Source organism: Gymnoscopelus microlampas (assembly GCF_963454915.1).
Source record: "Gymnoscopelus microlampas genome assembly, chromosome: 19".
Classification (NCBI taxonomy): domain Eukaryota; kingdom Metazoa; phylum Chordata; class Actinopteri; order Myctophiformes; family Myctophidae; genus Gymnoscopelus; species Gymnoscopelus microlampas.
Window position 1 is genome coordinate 36,079,878 of NC_139956.1, and position 23,261 is coordinate 36,103,138.

At 41.8% G+C, this 23,261-nt stretch overlaps 1 protein-coding gene across 1 annotated transcript in view; it reads left to right on the top strand.

The window, feature by feature from the left end:
• Window positions 1-449: 449 nt before the first annotated feature.
• The window catches only part of LOC311034981 (acetylcholinesterase-like), a 36,934-nt gene continuing 14,122 nt past the window's right edge, over window positions 450-23,261 (top strand). The window contains exon 1 of the mRNA XM_084043024.1: window positions 450-483. The gene's annotated coding sequence lies outside the window, so the exon portion shown is untranslated. The remainder of the gene's footprint in view (window positions 484-23,261) is intronic.

Genomic DNA, 23,261 nt, shown 5'->3' on the forward strand with positions numbered 1-23,261 from the left:
GCTTGTAGATCTTAACAGCTATATTGTAGAAACTAGTGCCATATTGTGTCATCTTGTTCTTATTTTATTAACTGAGTACATTTTTTATTTATTAATGACTTCCACTTGTATTTATTCATTTTGTCCACATGAGGGCAACATAGACCGTTGAATACAAACAGATGAACGGAGTCAGATGTTAAAGTGAACACACTGTTAACATTTATCACTGTGTTAGTTCAATGATTTACATCAATGTTGTGTTTTTACCCCATGATGTTATTTGGTTAGTTAGTTAATTAGTTAGCTACTAACTATTAGTTATTAACTAACTAGCTAACTGACTGACTGACTGACTGACTGACTGACTGACTGACTGACTGACACGCACGCACGCACACAAGCATGGAAGCACACGTGCACAATGTGCTATGAAAGCCGGGCCGGCCCGGCTTTCAGTTGTTCGGCCACTGTTCATATTCCTCACACAACTTGACAGAGAAGGTATGTAAGGGGTAAGTGGGTTTCTTTACTTCCTTAAATATGTTTGTTACAGTAGGCTGATTCAGTGGTGGTAACTAAGTACTGTACATTTATTCAAGTAGGCTTCTGTAGCCTATACTTAAGTACAATTTTGGGGTATATTTTAACTTTACTGGAGTAGGCTATACATTTTCAGTACTTTTACTTCTACTCAACATCTCAGAGTAGTAGGGGGTGCTAAGTGAAAAATCGTTACGCGGCGGATAAAAGCATGAAATTTGATACAGATGTCCCTTGGGTCATCCTAAAACATCCTAGAAGGGGTGCCCAAAAAAATCTTAAACAGGAAGTGAGTTATGGACAAAATCCAAAATGGCCACCTAAACTGTTGACCGTTGACTCAAAAGACACCAAAAGAATCTCCGAAAAGCATAAAATTTGGCACACATGTCCCTTAGGTCATCCTAAGACATCCTAGAAGGGGTGCCCAAAAAAATCTGAAACAGGAAGTGAGTTATTGACGAAATTGAAAATGGCCGCCTAGTGTTGTCGATTGACTCAAAAGACAACTAAAGAATCTCCAAAAAGCATAACATTTGGCATACATGTCCCTTGGGTCATCCTAAGACATCCTAGAAGGGGTGCCCAAAAAAGTCTTCAACAGGAAGTGAGTTATTGACAAAATTGAAAATGGCCGCCTACAGTGTTGGCGATTGGCTCAAAAAGCCTATAGAATCTCCAAAAAGCATACAATTTGGCACATATGTCCCTTGGGTCATCCTAACACATCCTATAAGGGGTGCTCAAAAATGATCTGAAACAGGAAGTGAGTTATTGACTGAATTGAAAATGGCCGTCTACAGTGTGAAAGATGATGCAAGATACCTAAAGAATCTCATAAAAGCATGAAATGTGGTACAAATGTCCCTTGGGTGATCTGAACGCATCCTACAAGGGGTGCCCAAAGAGGTTTTAAACAGGAAGTGACCGCCTAAAGCAGTTGACACAAAAGAAAACATAAAGGGACATCATAAAAGTGTACCATTTGGTACGTACATTGAGTGCTTCTTAATATATCCTAGAAGGGGTTATCTATTTGTTTGTTTGCTTGTTTGTTAAACTTTTTAGGAAGGGACCATGTTGAAGAAATTCTGAATGGCTCTTTAAACAGTTGACCACGGCAGTCTGCATACTATGCAGACTCAATACGACAGGTTATGCAGTGCATAACCTGCCGTATTTTGTAGTCTACCTTCTGTTTTCATTTCAACATCATCTTATTTATTTTACTTTCTGCATTATTTTTTTATTTTAGTCTTTGAATCTTCTTTATTTATCTAACTCTCTACATACTTATTTATTTTACTCTGCATCTTATCTTACTCTGCATATTCTTATTTTACTCTCTGCATCTTATTTATTTTGCACTCTACATCTTCTTGCTGGTTTTACACTCTATCTTATGTATTTTCTTCTTGATCATTACTGTTTAGTAACTACATGTATTCATGTGTGCCATTTTGCAATTACCAGCACATTGGCATAATGCTCTGCAAGGTAACCCAGCATCCCGGCATCTACACTTTCTCGAACAGAAGGGCTCAGCTTTGCAGCCACACTTGAGTTCTCTACAAACTTTGGCAGCCTCTGGCAAGAGTGTCCACAAAGGTGTCCACAAATCAGCGACTTTAATCAATCCATATTTGTCAGGAGATGGTAGAGATTGCATAGCTTTCTGGACCAAATGCCAGATTGGCAAACTGCTCGATTTGAATGTTGTAGCAGTGCAGCCCGTGGGGGAGGAGTGTTTTCCATTGAGAGACTATTAAAACTTTTTTTGGCACCCCTTAAGATGCATTCAGATAACCCAAGGGACATTTGTACCAAATGTCATGCTTTTATGAGATAATTTTTTATGAGTGTCTTTTGCATCATCTGTCAACACTGTACACGGCCATTTTCAATTTAGTCAATAACTCACTTCCTGTTTCAGATCATTTCAGGCACCCCTTCTAGGATGTCTTAGGATGACCCAAGGGACATGTATGCCAAATTGTATGCTTTTATGAGATTCTTTAGTTGTCTGTTGAGTCAATTGACAACACTGTAGGCGGTTATTTTCAATTTTGTCAATAACTCACTTCCTGTTTAAGATTTTTTTGGGCACCCCTTCTGGGATGTCTTGGGATGACCCAAGGGACATGTATGCCAAATTGTATGCTTTTATGAGATTCTTTAGTTGTCTTTTGAGTCAATCGATAACATTGTAGGCGGTCATTTTAAAATTTGTCAATAACTCACTTCCTGTTTAAGATTTTTTTGGGCACCCCTTCTAGGATGTCTTAGGATGACCAAAGGGACATGTGTGCCAAATTGTATGCTTTTATGAGATTATTTAGTTGTCTTTTGAGTCAATCGACAACACTAGGCGGCCATTTTCAATTTCGTCAATAACTCACTTCCTGTTTCAGATTCCTTTGGGCACCCCTTCTAGGATGTCTTAGGATGACCCAAGGGACATAGGTGCCAAATTGTATGCTTTTTGGAGATTATTTTGGTGTCTTTTGAGTCAACGGTCAACAGTTTAGGTGGCCATTTTGAATTTTGTCCATAACTCACTTCCTGTTTAAGATTTTTTTGGGCACCCCTTCTAGGATGTTTTAGGATGACCCAAGGGACATCTGTATCAAATTTCATGCTTTTATCCGCCGCGTAACGATTTGGCCATTTTTCGTGGTTAGCACCCCCTACTAGAGGCAAATATTGTACTTTTTACTCCCACAACAATGCGAAAACATTAGTTACTAATTACCTTGTCGATTTTGATTATTCAATTTTCAATTCAATTCAATTCAATTCAAAGGGCTTTATTGGCATGAGAAAACATACGTTTACATTGCCAAAGCAGAAAGCACAATACAACAATACAGCAATACAATCAAAAGAAAAAATATGTACATTTGAAAGTCAGAATCTTCAATAGATCAATTTCTATGTACCAAGATCACTGGGTGCAGGTCTAGTGCAGGAATATACACAATGATTAGTCTTTAGGGTGCTTGTGTTCCGTTTGATATCCTTCTCCTATCACAGCAACTCACGAATCTTGCTGCTGTGTTTGCACATTGTTGTACTTCGCCCAGCAGATATGGGAGTTTTTTGTCATTGGTCATGTTTTCAAAATCTCCGTGTGTGGTTGTAATCTGTGGGAAGTATGTGTCTCTGATGGCTTGGTACAATGGACAGACGGTTAGGAAGTGTACAGATGTGCCATTTCAAAACTTCAAATGTCCTGCCATCGGCAAGACAGTACATTTTCAGCGGATTCCCAGGGCAATAAGAGGGACAAAGAAGGGCATTTAAAATGCTGAATTATTTTGATGATCACTGCTTTTATGATGCTAATTAATTTGAGCAACTGGTCAAGGACCTCTTCAAATCACCTTTCGCCTCATAATGAGTCTGACACCTTCTTCAACACACATTCTTTTGTTCTCATGTATATGGATGTCTGTTCGAAGGGAAAAACGGGGGTGTGTAGTGACAACTTCTTTTCAGGGGCAAAACAGTGCACTTTTAAGGGCAGAACAGGGAGGAAAACAAGTATGACCAAAGTCATAATAAAGCCGCATGTGGCAGGCTTTTTTGGCCCCAATCTTTTCATAGACCTGATTACTTGTTTTTTGGATTGCTTGTTTCTCTCGCCAAACCTGGCAACATTTAGCGTCGCAAATTAACGCTCTAATGTTTTTTATATAAGTGGTGGCAACATTTTGTGACACCACACGGGTCTTCCCAACAATAGCTAAGATTGAAGTCAGTGTGAACATGGGCAAATAATAACTTAATAGCCAAACTAGGTCTAATGAAGCACGCTAGCATTTAGGCTAACCATCCTGGCTGAAGCTGTCTCCCTTTCTCTCTCTCTCTCAGGTGTGTAACTCCGTGCGTTGCCTTGTTGTGATTTCTGTTCGTCCATGCTGGCCCCTAATATGGTGTGCTTCCGGGTGGTTCAACCTAACTTAACAATGAGGATTGTTCTGATTGGATCCCTTCCCAACTAGTCCCTCAAAAAGAGTAATTCTGATTGGATCTCTTCTCCATTCGTCCGGCCCTAGCATTTTCGTCTCGTCTAATTCGTTGACTAACGTGTCTAAGTGTGATGGACAGCCAGGACAGCCAATGAGACTTAGGTGTCGACACTTTTGACTCAGGTGTCGAGACTTTTCACTCGGGTGTCGGACTAAGACTGGTGCTGTATATAGAGCCGACGCTAGCGCATGCGGCTAAAAATGCATTTTCAGGGCACTTTCAGGGAAAGAACAGTAACGTGTGAAGTTTTGAAGTGGCACATCTGTAGCTCGGTTTCCACTTCATTTTGTGTGCAGTGGGTGCATAGTCTGTGATGGAGCTGTTTTTTCCTTATCACCCACACAAAGTACCAGACATGTTTCATAAAGGCGACAAAGAAAATTCAGACTCGAACACAGGCAGCCATTGGATGTAGTGAAATATCTTGTATTAACAGACAGAGAGACTGGGAAGGTTACAGTATCACAGGCATTGCAAGGCATCATCGGTCGTGTCTCTCTTCAACATAGCATGCCAAAACTGGACTTTTACATGGCCCGTTATCATTTAGGTAACATAAACAATGACATCATAGGATGTGACATAGATGAGTTTCCGGGCGAAGGTGGACTTCTTGGATTGGATGAGAGTGATGATTACGTCGTCGTCAGATGACGATGATGATGGTGCGACAGTTTATCTTTGGACAAACAGCGTCCAGATGTTTCAAACAACACGTTGACCTCGGCTCTGACCAGTCACCAGGGGTGTAGTGGAGGGGGGACGCGGGGGAGCGGCGCTCCCTCACTTCTTTTTTTCTTCTGTTTTAATTTTAATTTTTCTTACATTTTTTAATCATGGGGGGGTGCGCTCCCTCACTTCCAAAATTAGCACTACAACACTGCCAGTCACTGGTCAGTGGTGACTTTGTGACACTGAAAGAAGGGTTATGCATTGGAGAAGAACACCAAGATAGTGTTCTCAAAACATTTCCATATTGACATAACTTGAGGAGCCAACAGATAGCCACAGAAAGTCTGTAGCCAGCTGCTTTAACCTTGAATGAGAGACAGGAGAAATAGGAGGATAGACTAATGTACATGACTGATTTAGGCCAATATGACACATTATATTAAATTAACATTTTAAGCAGGTTTATGACCCTAGACACATTATGATAATTATTATAACGAGATTTAACTCTATCACTAGGTTTTGTAGTTTATCTTTTATTTGTTTTTGCTCTTTGTTCTTCTCGATTGGGCCAAAGAGGCTAGAAGAAATGGTTCACCCATATATCTCCATTTTGGATGGGTAGTTTGTCCTGTTTTAGCTTATTAAGTCTGTTCCAGTTTTCCCAGAAGCTGTTTGTCTGTATGGAATCCTTGATATCTTGCAGTTGGTTTCTAACATGTTGATCTCTTTTTTCTCTTACTGTATTCTTGTATTGTTTCAGTGTTTCCCCATATTGGAGACGTGTGTTGTGGTTGTCTGGGTCTCTTTGTTTTTGGTTTGATAGTTTCCTTAATTTTTTCCTGAGATTATTGCAGTCATTATCGTACCATTTGTCATTCTCAACATTTTTTCTGGCTTTCCTGTTTGACACTTTTAGGTTTGCTAGTGAGGCTGTTAGTTCAAATATATGATTGCGGCACATAGTCGGAGAAAAGGTCTGTCGGATTAACGCATGCCTCCCCTTCTACTGCCCTGTTTACACTTTCACTGTTATCTTCAAAGGTTTTTTATAGGAACTGATCCAGTTGTGATTCGACTTGTTTTTGCCTAATAGCATTTTGGAAAGCTTCTGCGCTATGTTCATTCCATTTGTAACGTTTTCTTTAAAGTATGTAGTTTGTTTGGCGTTTGTTCTTTGTGTCTGTGTGTTGATCTGTTTAGATAGGCTGTGGTTCTGTTGTGGTCTGACAGGGGTGTTTGCGGGCTGACTGTGAAAGCTCTGAGCGATGCCAGGTTTATGTCAGTGATAAAGTAATCTACCGTGTTTCCCAGGGATGAGCTGTATGGGGTGCAGTACGTTAGTCCGACAGCGCATTCCTCCGACAGCGCAGCGCTCCGACGTTTCAATACTAAACCCGAACCAAACCCGCACCCTAACCCTAACCGCACGCGGATGCCACATAGTCGGAGAAAAGGTCTGTCGGATTATCGCATGCCTCCCAGCTGTATGTATATCTACCGAAGGAGTCCCCTCGGAGTCTACCGTTAACGATGTACAGACCTAGTGAGCGACAGAGCTGTAGCAGTTGTGACCCATGTTTGTTTGTTGTTTTGTCGTGATTGTATCTCGGGGGACATGTTGGGGAGCTGATGTTTCCCCCTCCTGGTAAGTGTTTGTTTCCCTGTGTGTTGAGGGTGTCAGACCCTTGTCCTGTTCTGGCATTTAGGTCTCCACAAATTACAATGTGACCGTGTGCCTGGAAACGGCTGATATCCTCTTCTAGTGTGGGGAAAAAGTCCTCTGTAAAGTAAGGGGATTCAATTGGGGGGATGTAGGTGGCACACAGGTAGATATTTTTTTCGGTTGTGGTAAGTTCCTTGTTTATTTCTAGCCAGATGGAAGAAGTTCCAGTTTTGACTAGCTTAATGGCGTGGATTAGTTCTGATTTGTATCATATTAGCATACCTCCAGAGTCCCTTCCCTGGGTGACTCCTGCCAGCTTTGTAGATGGTACCACTAGTTCTCTGTAGCCAATAGGACAGCCAGTGGGGCCGTCCCCTCTGTGCCATGTCTCTTGTAGAACAATGATGTCTATGTTTGCAATCTCTTTGGCAAAGTCTGGGGTTCTGCTCTTGATGCCAAGGGCAGTCGACCTCAAACCTTGTATATTCCAGGATGATATAGTGAGTGATTTGTACTCCATTGTTCACATTGTTGTTACATTCCAGGGGTTCTGCCCTGGGCGCATGCTGTGTAGATTATTACAAAACGTACAGCAACCACTTCAGCCCTATACATTTCGGTCATTTGAAAATATCTACAAGCTCACAATGTGTTGTGGTGCGATGCATTGTGAGCTTGTAGATCAGCTATTTTCAAAAGATTTTTATACATTTTATACTATCAAACAGGCCATTCTGAATAATGAGTACTTTGATACCGCTACTTTTACTCAAGTACATTTTAATTCCGGACTTTTACATGTAACAGAATATTTCTACATTTACCTACTGTAAGTACGAAATGTGAGTACTTTTTCCATCACTGGCTGTATATTAAAGGCTATTACAGTCTAAAGTGCTGAAGAGAAACCTAGCTTTGCTTTGAAATATGCTGTCATTTTAAATGTCTAATCAAATGATATCTAAATGATGTGGAACTAAAACTGTCTGCTGAGTCGATAGAGAGTCACTGAACTTTATCTGACATGTGATTGACCCACAGTGCCTTCTTCCTTTATGTCAACAGAAGGGTCAGCTAGGGGTCAGGGTTCAGCTAAAGGGGGTGGTTGTCATAATGACATGGCAAAAAGCGATGGACTATAGTATTATCGGGCGATCATTTTGCGATTGGCTTTTTTGCCAGCTCTCTTGCATAACCTACTCTTTGCGAAGACCTAACTTGTGTTTTGACTGCAGTAGCTTCTGAACTTAGGTTCTGTCTGTCTGTACCGGTTTGACTCCATCTTTCTTTGAGACTAAAGTCTATCTTTGCTTGTAACCTCATTTCTTAATAAATACTTAATTTTTGTTATAACTTTTGAGCGTCGTCAGCACCTGCAGAGGAGAGGAGAGGAGAGGGAATAGAGGAGAGGAGGGGATGAGAGGAGGGGGCGGAAAGGAGAGGAGAGGAGGGGGCGGAGAGGAGAGGAGAGGAGAGGAGGGGAGGGGAGGGGAGGGGAGAGGAGGGGAGGGGAGGGGAGGGGAGGGGAGGCTAGCAGAGACACCCTGCTGCATGCCACCCTGTTAAATGTTGCTCTCCCTCACACTGCTCAAACAACGTGACAGAGAAGGTAAGGGGTCATCATTGCTGGGTCATTGCTGGGTTTCTTTTCATTGTTGCTTCATAGGCTATTAAGATGATTGGGGACACATTGTAAGCTTGTAGATCGGCTATTTTCAAATGGCCGAAATGTATAGAGCTGAAGTGTTTAATGTGTGTTTTTGTAGCAGCCTATTAGCCGAATCAAAATCTACAAAGTAGCCTAACTATTAACATAGAGGTACAACATTTGCCTCTGAGATGTAGTGGAGTAGAAGTAAAAGTAGCCTACAGAAAATTGGAATAAAGAAATACATCACATGGATGCAACTGGGACGCATCATCAGTGTTGTAGCCTGGGGTCATAGGGTGTTTCGGGTCTCGCAACATACAACATACACCCTCGCCCAGGTGACCCAGCCAGGGTTGATCAAGCCCCGACTTACGTCCCAGTAGCACCCACGGTCAGTCCTATAGGGAAAGACAGGGCCACTCAGTCCGCTTCTCCGGAAGTACTCTGCCGGGACTCGGGGAGGCTCTGGCACGTGGAGGGACTAGGCACTGTGGGTTGTCTCCTGGCCGGGCTCCTCCTTCGTCTCACCAGGTCCAGGACCTGAGCGCTGCGCCAGATCAGATGCACCGCCCCGATCCAAACATTTCCTTCTGGCGTGATGGTTCCTTGGGCCGATACCACTAGATTGGGCCGTCTAATGGTATTAGCTCCGCTTGCGGTACGCTGGAATGGAATGGCCCTCCTAAAGGCCTCACCGCGGGTTTTTTGGGCTTCTTCCTCACGGAAGACACAGCATGGGGCGCTAACCCATACTGCTCCCGGGATGCCGTCTACATTCCGGCTGTCAACAGTCTCTCCTGTGGTCACCAAACTATTCCTGGTTGTCACGTAGTCTATAAATTCCTATGAGCCACTATAAATAGAATAACTAATAAAGAAATACATCACATGGATGCAACTGGGACGCATCATCAGTGTTGTAGCCTGGGGTCATAGGGTGTTTCGGGTCTCGCAACATACAACATACACCCTCGCCCAGGTGACCCAGCCAGGGTTGATCAAGCCCCGACTTACGTCCCAGTAGCACCCACGGTCAGTCCTATAGGGAAAGACAGGGCCACTCAGTCCGCTTCTCCGGAAGTACTCTGCCGGGACTCGGGGAGGCTCTGGCACGTGGAGGGACTAGGCACTGTGGGTTGTCTCCTGGCCGGGCTCCTCCTTCGTCTCACCAGGTCCAGGACCTGAGCGCTGCGCCAGATCAGATGCACCGCCCCGATCCAAACATTTCCTTCTGGCGTGATGGTTCCTTGGGCCGATACCACTAGATTGGGCCGTCTAATGGTATTAGCTCCGCTTGCGGTACGCTGGAATGGAATGGCCCCTCCTTTTACTTACTAGAAATAATCTAGTAAGTAAAAGTACCTCACAATTGTACTTAAGAACAATACTTGAGTAAATGTACTTAGTTACTTTACACTACTGGATGATTGTTAGTTACAGTATGGCTGTATATTCAAGGTTGTTCCATCATGCTTTCGTGCAGCTCTGTGCGCGCCGCGCTCTGCTGCGGCCACAAAACTCTCCAAGTGCGTCTTAATCCTGTAATACAGTGGTTCTCAACCTGGGGGTCGCGACCCCCAGGGGGGTCGCCAAATAATTTGGGGGGGGGTCACCAGTTTTTTTGGTGAATTTAAAAAATAAAAAAAAACTTTTTTTTTTTTTTTTTTTTACAAAATATTTTTTAATGTTATCATTAATTCACGTTTTATCAGTTAATTTACTCAATTTACCCCACTTTTTGCAAAAATGTTTTGATAATAAACAATTATCAAACAACCTATTATAATTAAATAACCTTCGCGCGCGCGAACGGGACCGCGCGCGTGCACGCGGGGGGTCGCGAGAAATAATATCATTATTTTGGGGGTCGCGGCCTGAAAAGGTTGAGAACCCCTGTAGTAACTAGAGTGCATATAAACCATGAAAATGTAAATGCAACGCAAACCATGAGCAGGGCACCACAGGGATTTGAACCCTGTCTTAGTAAAACCAGGAGAACCAGACCAGTGCCTTTTGTTTTGGTTTGTTGCCTCCACCAGGCCGAAGGCATGACGAGAGTATGTTGTACCTCCTCTCTGTCCACCCGTTCGTGTGTCATTTTGTGTATGCAAAACATACTCTCTCTCCATGCCTTTCGCCCTGGCGGACACAATAATTGCATTCATTTGATTTTATTATTATTTTCTTTTGTATTATTATTTATTCATGTAGAATTTATTTTTACTATTTATTGTGTAGCAATCAAAGACAATATGTCTCAAAAACACTGGCTTACAGTTGAATTATTGGCAACAAAATAAATAGGAATTCAAGAAAATAAGCCAAATACTGAATTGGCTTGCAGTTATTGCATATAGCCAAAATGCAATAATAATATTAGGCTTGTCATTGAGGATGGAAACTAAAGTTGTCCTTTTGAGGAGAAGTGGAACTTAGAAGTCAATTCAGTTGGATAGACCATTTGGTATCATTTTACGCTCTCAAGAGTTACAGATCTATAAGGGTCCATTTGGTTACCAACTCTCCATCATTTAGCTGGGGACCACCTGGAACCCCCTCAAGAACCACTGGTGGTCCCCGGACCACTGGTTGAGAACCACTGGCCTACACACATACACACAAGACACAGACAAAACACAAGCGGTTACTGCTGCCATTAATTAGTTGCTGTTGATTGCCTATGCGGTCAAATCAGGGTCAAATGCACAGGCTCAACGAGCCATCGGTAACCTGCTTGTGTTGCATAGCTGCAGTGGTGTAAAGTACATTTACTTAAGTACAATGTTGAGGTATTTTTTACTTGTGGAGTATTTCCAATTTTCAATACTTTTACTTCTACTCCCTACATCTCAGAGGCAAATATTGTACTTTTACTCCACTGCACGCATTTGAAAACTTTAGTTACTTTGTAAATTTGGATTATTATTACAAAACATACATTATCCACTTCAGCCCTATGTACATTTTGGCTATTTGAAAATAGCAGATCTACAAACTCACAACGCGTCGCGATTCGACACATTGTGAGTTTTCTGGTGGTGGAAGGAGGTGGTTTGAATTATATATATAATTCAAACTTTGATATATATATATATAATGTATATAGGGCTGAAGTGGTAGGCTATATAGGGCTGAAGTGGTTAATGTATGTTTCGTAATGCTCAAAATCTACAAAGTAACACGTATCTAAAGTTTTCAAATAATTGCAATGAAGTAGAAATATAATATTTACATTTGAGATGTAGCGGAGTAGAAGTAAAGGTAGCGAAAATTGTGCTCCAGTAAAAAATATCTACATTTTACTTAAGTACAGTACTTGAGTAAAAGTACTTAGTTACCTTACAACTGTGGTTAAATGGCCTGTCTTGGTTTAAAGCCCACTCACCACGACAAGGTGCAGGCCGAGAGTGGGGACACCCCCTCCCCCCCACAAAGGTGGGGGGGAGGGGATCAACAATTTGGACAAGACAACATGAAACATTTATTACAAACAAAAGCAAACAGATATTACATAATTGTACGAGACTTGGGCGTCTTCTTCTTTCGTGTATCATCATCAGATGTCCAGCTCAATGACGTGCAGCAACGCCCTCGTCTCAGGTCCCACATCAAAGAGACCGGCCTCCGATGGTGATCTGTAGAGGACACAGAGAGGTGATTATGTGATCAGCTGTCTGCTCAAGCATACTGTGCTGTCTGCCAGGCCCCACTCTTCATGCATGTTTTGAAGTGTTGAACCCTAGCACGCAGTCGGTTCAGCTAGGTCAATTGCCGGCGTGGCAGATCTTCCTCCTTTGATGCTGTCTCCTGGGTCCCAGATGTAGTGGTGACAACGTGTGGGCCCATGCAGAAGACTCCCCACTCCTGCTTCCAGGATGCCTCCATCCATGCCTTTGAAGACAGGTCCTCAGGGATAGAACTGAGCATCTCTTGTTGAATGGGCGGCGGGACTTGAGTCAGTTTGGAGGCAACGCTGTCATAGAGGTGTCATGCAGGATATGCCAATCATGTTTCTGGGCTTTCCTTAGGGCGAGGATGTGAGGGTAAGCAGCCTCTCGTTGGAGGCCGGTTGAGGCGATTCCTGCTAAGATTGGGAAGTAGAACATTCAGGTGGGATTCAGGCAACCAGTTATGATCGGGGGGGACATTGCTAAATGGCAGCATCAACCTTTTTGGCATGTGGGCTCCTACACCAGGCTGAGGCACAGTGTTTGGCTGCAGCGAAGACCAGGGCTTGCTAGGGGATTCGTAGTACCTTGGAAGAGGAATCTCAGGACGTACCAGCGAGACATCAGATTGGCGAGACCCTTGATGACACTTTGGCCTCTGGGTGTTGCTTAAAAGACAGTGTCCTATCCAGATACCTTGGGGCTTGCTGGAACTCCAGGTGGTTGTCCATGAACACATCCGGTTCCCTTTCTGCTTCGCTGTTGTTGAGGTGATAAGCTGCCAACACCGTCTTGCCAATGCTGAGCTGCAGGCGCCACCTACGAAGGTAGGCTGCTAAGATGTCCATGTGGACATGATGGAGGTCATTGGGGTAGAGTTGGATTTGACAGACCAGGAGTGTTGGTATAGGTAGAGGCATGGCTTTAGAGCTTTGCCCATCACTCACTTCTTGCTGATGCCGAAGTCAAAACACAGTATATACCTTATTGTGATAGCTGTATGTCTGCAGTACACCTGACTGGTGGCAATTGCCTGGTTGTGATGCGTAGATGTGATCAATCAGGGTAAGCTCTTTGGTCGTTGCAGTGGAGATAAGCTAATTTGTTGTTGCATTTTTTTGCGTGGCATTTGACATTTTTGTGGCATTCGACATTTTTTGTGGCATTTGACATTTTTGTGGCATTCATTTGACAGTTTTTGTGTCATTTGACATTTTTTGTGACATGTTTTTAATGTGTGTATTTGTTATTTGGCATTTGTGTGACATTTTGTGTCATATTTGGTATTTGCGATTTTTTGGTGATATTTTTTATTTTAGGTGACTTTTCTTTTGTGGCATTTTGTGGAGGTTTCGTGAATTATTTTGTGGTCATTGTCATGTTTTGGGGGAATTATTTGTGGCTTCTTTGTGTGACTTTTTAATGGCGTTCTTTGAAATGTATTGTGACAGTTGAGTTATTTGTTGCGGCATTTGTGGTCTTTTTAAACAATTTTGAGGCATTTTGTGGTGATTTATTTGTGAACGACCAAAGAGCACACCCTGATTGATCACATCTACGCATCACGACCAGGCTATTGCCACCAGTCAGGTGTACTGCAGACTTATACAGCTATCACAATGAGGTAAATACTGTGTTTTTACTTCGGCATCAGCAAGAAATGAGTGATGGGCAAAGCTCTTCAGCCATGCCTCTACCTATACCAACACTCCTGGTCTGTCAAATCCAACTCAGCCGCTCTACCCCAATGACCTCCATCATGTCCACATGGACATCTTAGCAGCCTACCTTCGTAGGTGGCGCCTGCAGCTCAGCATTGGGAAGACGGTGTTGGCAGCATATCCCCTCAACAACAGCGAAGCAAAACGGGAACTAGACGTGTTCATGGACCACAATCACCTGGAGTTCCAGCAAGCCCCAAGGTCCGTGGATAGGACACGGTCTTCTAAGCAACACCCAGAGGCCAAAGTGTCATCAAGGGTCTCGCCAATCTGATGTCTCGCTGGTACGTCCTAGGATTCCTCTGCCAAAGTACTACGAATCCCCAGGCAAGCCCTGGTCTTCGCTGCAGCCAAACACTGTGCCTCAGCCTGGTGTAGAAGCCCACATGCCAAAAACGTTGATGCTGCCATTAACAATGTTCTCCGGATTATAACTGGTTGCCTGAATCCCAACCCTATGTTCTACTTACCAATCCTAGCAGGAATTGCCTCAACCGGCCTCCAACGAGAGGCTGCTACCCTCGCATCCTGGCCCCAAGGAAAGCCCAGAAACATGATTGGCATATCCTCCATGACAACACTATGACAGCATTGCCTCCAAATTGACTCGAGTCACGCCGCACATTCAACAAGAGATGCTCAGTTCCATCCCTGAGGACCTGCCTACAAAGGCATGGCTGGAGGCATCCTGGAAGCAGGAGTGGGGAGTCTTCTGCATGGGCCCAGACGTTGTCACCGCTACATCTGGGACCCAGGAGACGGCATCAAAGGAGGGAGATCTGCGATGCCGGAAATTGACCTAGCTGAACAGACTGCGTACTGGGGTTAGACACTTCAAAACATACATGAAGAAGTGGGTCCTGCTAGACAGCACAGTATGCTTGAGCAGACTGCTGATCACTTGTATAGCTATTGGATTGTATAGTTACCTTGCGATGATGTAACTCCAAAGGTGGGTGAGAAATCAAAAATACTTGCTCCATTGCTTAGAGATTTATCATTAAAAATGTACATCTTGTTGACTCAGTTCAGGTATGCTGGGACACATCGACATGATGTTCTTGATCTTGATCTTGATCTTGTTCTTCTTCGGGCAAGAAATTAAAATTGAATTAAACTTTTAAATGGAAAAACGCAGATCATCTTCATTAGAATGTAGCAGCTTCATGTGATTCTTGTTCTTCTTTCTTGTTCTTCTTTGGGCAAGAAATTAAACTTTTAAATGAAAAACTTAGATTATGTGAACTACATAGTTCCCCCCACCCCGACTTTACACCCAAAAAAGGTCACCTTTGGGACCTACCAAAAAGTGACCTTTCAAATGACCAGGTCTTTTGGACCTTTTCAAATGACCAGGTAGGGGCCCGGATTTACAGAGGCCTTTATCTAAAAACCTGAAAAAAAAGCAGCAGGTTAGGGTTCGTAATTAGGACCGTCACAATTATAACATAATCGCAAGTATTTGAGATAATCGCAATACTATTTTGGGGATAATAGTTATAATCGTCAAAATAGCCAAACTACACGCTCAAAACGCATCACGACGTGATGCGTTTTGAGCTTGTAGTTCGGCTTTTGTTCACAAATTCAGACAAAAGTTTTATTCAAAATGTTACTACGACGCAATTATTTGAGCGACAATTAATCAAGCATTGAAGTTAAACATCATAATCGTGACAGCCCTAAAGAGGTTCCTACCCTGAGGCGTCTTCAGAGGAAACCCCCGGCGGGCCAAGGTCTTTGTACAAATAATTCCACCAGTGGAGACCACCACTCTGTAGACAGCGGATCTTCGAAAGACTTTGTATTCCTCTTAGAAAGACTTTGTAGACAGCGGATCTTCGAAAGACTTTGTATTCCTCTTAGAAAGACTTTGTAGACAGCGGATCTTCGAAAGACTTTGTAGACAGCGGCTCCTCTTAGAAAGACTTTGTAGACAGCGGATCTTCGAAAGACTTTGTAGACAGCTGCTCCTCTTAGAAAGACTTTGTAGACAGCGGATCTTCAAAAGACTTTGTAGACAGCGGCTCTTCGAAAGACTTTGTAGACAGTGGTTCTTCGAACGACTTTGTAGACAGCGGCTCTTCGAAAGACTTTGTAGACAGCGGCTCTTCGAAAGACTTTGTAGACAGCGGCCCTTCGAAAGACTTTGTAGACAGCGGCCCTTCGAAAGAGCTGCTGTCTACAAAGTCTTTCGAAGAGCCGCTGTCTACAAAGTCAGCGGCTCCTCTTAGAAAGACTTTGTAGACAGCGGATCTTCGAAAGACTTTGTAGACAGCGGCTCCTCTTAGAAAGACTTTGTAGACAGTGGTTCTTCGAAAGACTTTGTAGACAGCGGCTCTTCGAAAGACTTTGTAGACAGCGGATCTTCGAAAGACTTTGTAGACAGCGGCTCCTCTTAGAAAGACTTTGTAGACAGCGGATCTTCAAAAGACTTTGTAGACAGCGGCTCTTCGAAAGACTTTGTAGACAGTGGTTCTTCGAAAGACTTTGTAGACAGCGGCTCTTCGAAAGACTTTGTAGACAGCGGCTCTTCGAAAGACTTTGTAGACAGCGGCCCTTCGAAAGACTTTGTAGACAGCGGCCCTTCGAAAGAGCTGCTGTCTACAAAGTCTTTCGAAGAGCCGCTGTCTACAAAGTCTTTCGAAGAGGAGCCGCTGTCTACAAAACAGCGGCTCCTCTTCGAAAGACTTTGTAGACAGCGGCTCTTCGAAAGACTTTGTAGACAGCAGCTCCTCTTCGAAAGACTTTGTAGACAGCGGCTCTTCGAAAGACTTTGTAGACAGAAACTCCTCTTCGAAAGACTTTGTAGACAGCGGCTCTTCGAAAGACTTGTGTAGACAGTGGCGGAGGCAGGCTTAGACGAGTCACAGGAGGGTGCAGGCTGGGTAGTTTCACAGGAGGGTGAAGAACCTCTGCCAGGATGTATTCTGGAGTATCTGAAAGAAACAAAGAAACAAAGATTTACTCAAGTGACCGAGAGCCACATATAGGATAGCAGTGACAGATAACGGTGACACAGCCCTATAGCCTGCCCTACGCAGCATGCTCAGTGACAATAGCAGGCAGCACATTAATCCATTAAAGGGATAGTTCACCCCAAAAAAATACTTTTTTTCTATCAATTAGTCACCCCATGGAGACTTCAATTCATGGATATCTTTCAGCTTTTGTCTCATTCCTAAGACAATAATTTGATGACCAGCGGACTGGTAGGCAGCGGTTCCGGTAGGAGAAACAAAGGAGACTCTTTGTGTCTCCTACCGGAACCGCTGCCATCAAATTCAGGTCATCAAAGGAGTTATTGTGGGGGTGAACCATTACCCTTTAAGACCGGGAACACATCTGTGTCATTGTAAGATTTATTTGGCTATTCAAAAATAGCAGATATACAAGCGCTATGAGCTTGTAGATCTGCTATTTTTGAAAAATCTTGAAAATGTGTTCAAATCTTTGAATATATACATGTTTTTTAACATCTGTAACTCAAATCTTTGCTTCTGGGGGTGTCTGGAACAAAACATTCTGAGATGGGGGTCCATGGCCAAATACATATCTAAAAATGTTTTCTAAATCCTAACTTTTCCATGTGAAGGACCCCCAAAATGATGATGTATTTTGTAAATTGCACATGACAAATAACCGTAAAGGGATATTTCACTTACAAACTTGTTTGAGTTCATTTTAACGTCCACTCTGCTTTTGTGATTCACCCCAGACACTTTAAATTGCTTGATTCAGTATTTAGATATTTGATGATATACATTGTATCAGACACGCCCCCTTCCTATACAAACCCATCGTTAACTTCAAACTCCATTGTAACCATGTTACATTCATTGAAAACACCCGTCCTTGGTTCTGGTGACTGATGTGAACCTTCTAATGTGTGGGACCGTGTTTTTTCAATTACTTTTTTTATTTATTTACAAAATCTTTTGGAGTAAATGAATAAAACGGTTAAAAAAAAGAAATAAATGAAAAAACTTATTGCAAAAACCCAATCTACTCACACACTAGAAGGTCAATATCAGTCACCAGAACCAAGGACGGGTGTTTCTGATGAATCTAACATGGTTAAAATGGAGTTTGAAGTCACAATGGGTTTGTATAGGAAGGGGGCGTGTCTGATTAAATGAATATCAAATATCTAAATACTGAATCAAGCAACTTAAAAACTGTCTCAGAACCACCGAAGACCCAGGCCATCGGCGCGGAGGAATCCTCCCCATGCAGACAAATCCATGGATAGAGAGAGATTCTCCATCTCTACGGGCATCCTCTGGTTGAGCCTTCCAGCGGCGTCTTGCACGCCGTGCAGGAACCTATTTGACCAGGAACACACACATAGATTTAAAACTACTTTAAATTCACACCTCAACAAAGTTTACAAATTATTTTTCTACTGTACCATTCATCCTAAGATATCATAACATCATAAGAAAACCTTAGTCCAAAATTCTCCTTTAACTCTTTTACCTCCCCGGCACACGTGTAGCCAACCCCCAAATCAGTGACACCTCCCTCAATCAAAGCAACAGGACACACATGTGTAATAGTACCCCAGCGTTACAATAGAAACTTTGGGTTTTATCAACTGTCATTTTCTGATTATTCCTTAAGATTAATTAACATTCTTTGAAAAGTAAAAAAAAAAATCTCATTCCAAGTGGCTATGACTGACTGACTTCCAAAGTTTGTGGGCCCTGGGGTAGACAACCTGGCCTGGCAGAGATTGGCGGAAACCTGTGCTCCTGAGCAGGAGCGTTCTAGTGAAGGCAGTCCATTCATTCTACATGGCTCAGCCCTTTAGTAACTTTTGCCTTGATTTCTCATTCCCGGCTGCACATTTGGTACGCTCTTCTTTCACTCTACACAAATCGATTCGCCAAAAAAAGCTCACTACACGTTGCGTGCATTGTGAGCTTGTAGATCAGCTATTCATGCCAACGTTCCCCCCAGGATGCTGGGGGTTCAAGTGGATTAACTAAAGTGGCATTAAGTCTTAGGCTTCTGATCATCATGGAGAGCTGACAAATATTCAACTTGGCCACTAGGGGGCGTCAACAAAGTACTCAACATTATTTGTATTTTCAATTGCTTCTAAAAGATGATGATATATTGACAAAAAAGAAAATACTTTAGCTTTAATTTAATTATTACAAAACATACATACAACTTCAGCCCTATATACATTTCGGCCATTTGAAAATAGACGATCTACAAGCTCACAATGAGTCGCATCGCTATGCATTGTGAGCTTGTAGATCTTTCAAGAGATTGTTATACATTTGAGAACTTGAAATGGGACATTCTGCACAATGAGTACTTTACTTTTGGTACTTTAAGTACATTTTAATGCCAATACTTTTGTACATTTTTAATTCCGGACTTTTAAAATATTTCTATATTGCAGTATTGATACTTGTACTTAAGTTAAAAAAAATGTAACTCATCATCACTGCCAGCACTGCTGTCTTCCTCACTACCTCTAAACATGACAAACCACAGCACTAACAAAGTAGTTAAAAATACTCATAACATATGGATACTTTTCAATAGACATTTCATCTACTGTTCACTCAACCTCCATCTACAACTAAACAGACACACTCCAACTTCCAGTGATGGAAAAGGTACTTGCATGTTTTAAGCAAAAGTATCAATACCACAATGTAGAAATACAAGTAAAAGCACTGTATTAAAACACACTTGAGTGTACAAAAGTATTGGCATCAAAAATATACTCAAAGTACCAAAGTAAAAGGTACTCATAATGCAGAAATGTCTCTTTTAAAGTTTTCAAATTGTAAACAAATAGAAATAGTGTGAAAATAGCTCAGACCGTGCTCACCTCGTGAGCTTGTAGATCTGCTATTTTTGAAGTTCCTGAAAATTGTCCTCAAGTACAGTACTTGAGTACATGTACTTAGTTACTTTACACCACTGACTAGGCCTACATGGACTGTGTCAGCAGCATCACAACCGTCATGGATTAACATCAACCTGGTGTTTGCACTTTGTCTATTTACAACCCGTACATCTACATAAACGTTCATATTTCTAATATAAAGTGCTGACCTCATGGCCACGGATGTTATAATAATGTACGGGTTTTCAGAAGTACCCGTATCTTCCGTATTGTTCAATACAAAGCATTTCAATCCGATCGGTGGCCATTTTCCTCATATAATTAGTTATAATGTAGCAGACTGCAATACACCTCCCAACCGATAGGGTGGCATAGTTTGAAGCACATGGCAAAAAGACGGAAAAAATGGCCACCGATTGGATTTAAACACTTTTAATTGAACAATACGGAATATACTGTACTTCTTGGGGACCCTGACATAATTATAACATCCATGGCCATGAGATAAGCACGTTATATTTGAAATCTGATCATTTATGTAGATGTATGGACCGTAATAGAGAAAGTGCAAACACCAGGTTGAAGTTCATCCATGACTGGATATGACGGTCATGTTTCAGGGCTAAAACAACCAGCTCATATTCACACAACAATGCTTCATCCTGACCAGTTGCTGCTTTTTACCAAGTCAAATGAAAGTGAAATTACACGCAATGTCATCAAATCCTTAATGCTGGGCAGTTAATTAGCTAAGCTATGTAGCTAACACACAGTAGAGAACTCACCTGTCTGGTCTGGATGGATGGAGATGTTTCCACAGTGTGTTTTACTAGCAGCTTGTTTCACCAGCCAGCTAAAACACTGAGAACTTAACGCCCATGTAGAGTAATGTTACATTATAAGTTGTTTATTTCACTATAAGACTGTTTGTTTTTACACACAAACACACTGTCTGGGCCACAAACATTTGTGTTTGCTGGTAGGGGTGTGAGAGAGGGGGAGGGGCGACAACTAGAGGAGTTAAATAGCCCCACCCCTCCCTGCTTCCTAGGGCAGTGGTTCTCAACCTGTGGGTCGGGACCCCGAGGGGGGTCCCCACATGATTATTTATTTTTTAGGTATTTTTAGTTAATACCAAACAAAGTAAGAAAGAAAATAAAAACACCATTATTACATCAAAAGTAATCAACAAACTATATAAACTAGTCAAACATATTATTGGCCAAATTGTCAAAGAATAAATACAGAGGCAAACTTTTTCGAAAAAGCCGATCTACAAGCTCACAACGCCTCGCTTTGTGCGGTGTTGTGAGCTTGTAGATCTGCTATTTTCACAATATTTATCTGTGGAACCGAGTCAAACTAAATGTAATGCCTCAACTCCTACAATTCCAAGTGCTTGTCAGGGTGGGGGGTCCCCAGTTTAAATATGATTATTGTGGGGGGTCCCCAGTTCAAATATGATTATTGTGGGGGGGGGTCCCCAGTCCAAATATGATTATTTCCAGGGGTCGCGGCCTGAAAAGGTTGAGAACCACTGCTGTAATACACTCCCGGCCAGCACCCAAGCTAGTGAAAATAGCAGATCTACAAGCTCGAGCTATTTTCACTACTTTTAAACATTTGTTTTCTAATTTATGTATTTGATAGGCCTATTTATATGTTTTAATTCATTAAACTATTTTGAAAATAAATCATTGCATTTGTTTTGAATTCATGAAAAAAAAAGAAAAGAAAAAGCTGTTTTGAAATAATAATAATAAAAAACAAAATGTTAAGGGATATTTACTCGTGACCCACAAATTAGTCCCGACCCAGTGTTTGGGAACCAGTGCTGTAACTTTGTGCCAGCGGAGCGTTAAGCTGGAGGCTTGTTGACATGTCTTTTAATTGTTTTAAATAGAGCACTGAAGTCTGAAGTAATTTACCATCCTACCTGGGTCGCAGGTATAAAGTATACATCAATCAATCAATGTAACCAAATGGACTATGCACACCTCAGACTTTATTAAACTTTAACTAAAATAAGCACTTTAATGTGTTGTTAGATGACAATTGTTTATAATATAAGTAGCTCTGGTTAAAGAATGTAATTTAAATTCTTTAAAGTCTGTGCATTAATAATTATTATTATTATTATGAAATAACTGTCCACAGCTGGACAAACTGCAATAATATTATAGCCTAATAATAAAATACCTATACCATATAGAAGAATTGAGACGCAATTTTGAAGAACTTTACTTTACTGGAGTATTTCCAATTTTCAATACTTTTACATCTACTACATATCAGAGACAAATATTATACTTTTACTCCACTACAATTATTTGATAACTTTAGTTACTAGTTACTTTTTAGATTTTGATTATTATTACAAAACCACTTACACAGTATACTTTGACAATTTGAAAATAGCAGATCAAGCTCACATTTGAGCTTCATGTAGATCTGCTATTTTCAAAGGATTTTTATACATTTTACGCATTTGAAAACTTGTGAAATGGGACCTTCTGCATAATGAGTAGCCTACTTTTACTTTTGGTACTTTAAATACATTTTGATTTTGATACTATTACTTTTCTACTTTTACTCAAGTACATTTTGAATAATACCTTACTTTTACTTGTCTATTGACTATTTAATGGACCCGACAAGCATAAAATGCTGTTACTAACACAGTAGGCATGATTATGCATGCACTTCGTGGTATCAAAACACCTCCAAGGCCTTAAAAACAAGGCTCCAAACATCCCAAAACAAACTTGTAATGCTACTTCTTGGCCTCAATTACAAAACCCATCTAACCCCTGCTCATTTTGCTAGGATTGGATGGCTTAGGGTTGAGGACAGAGTACAGCAACTTGCTATGGGTCTGGTCTTCAAGATACACCACAACATTGGGATCCCCCTGTATTTTGGAAGTATTTTGACAAATGTTGTCAAAATACTTCCAAAATGTTAATGATGTCCATGATCACAACACCAGAGGCAGCTCCACAAACCTTGTCCAACCCTTTTTTGGCTCAACAAAGGGAAGTAACTCGTTCTCATGCTATTCATCAAAAATGTGGAATGCCCTACCAAAAGGAGTAAAGGAGTGTAAAACCCTACTCTCTTTCAAAACTGCCCTAAAGATACACCTTCAGGAGGCTGCAATTGAAAAATGCCCCCTGTCCAAGTCCTAACCTACCCCATGTCCTAACCTAACCTACCCCCTACCCCCCCTCTCTTTCTTCTTTTGTACATATTTTTCACTCTTCATACCAGTAACCTGTAAACTGATTGTATGACATTCTATAGTAGTGTGTATATCTGTCTGTCTCTTATATGTCATCATGATTTGTGTGCGTGGGGAACTCATTTGAAACAAGCCCAGTGCTTTAATGAGTCTTCCAGTTTAGTAGACCTTGTATTGCAAATTTGTTCTTCCATGTACTGTTGTTCTCATGTCTTA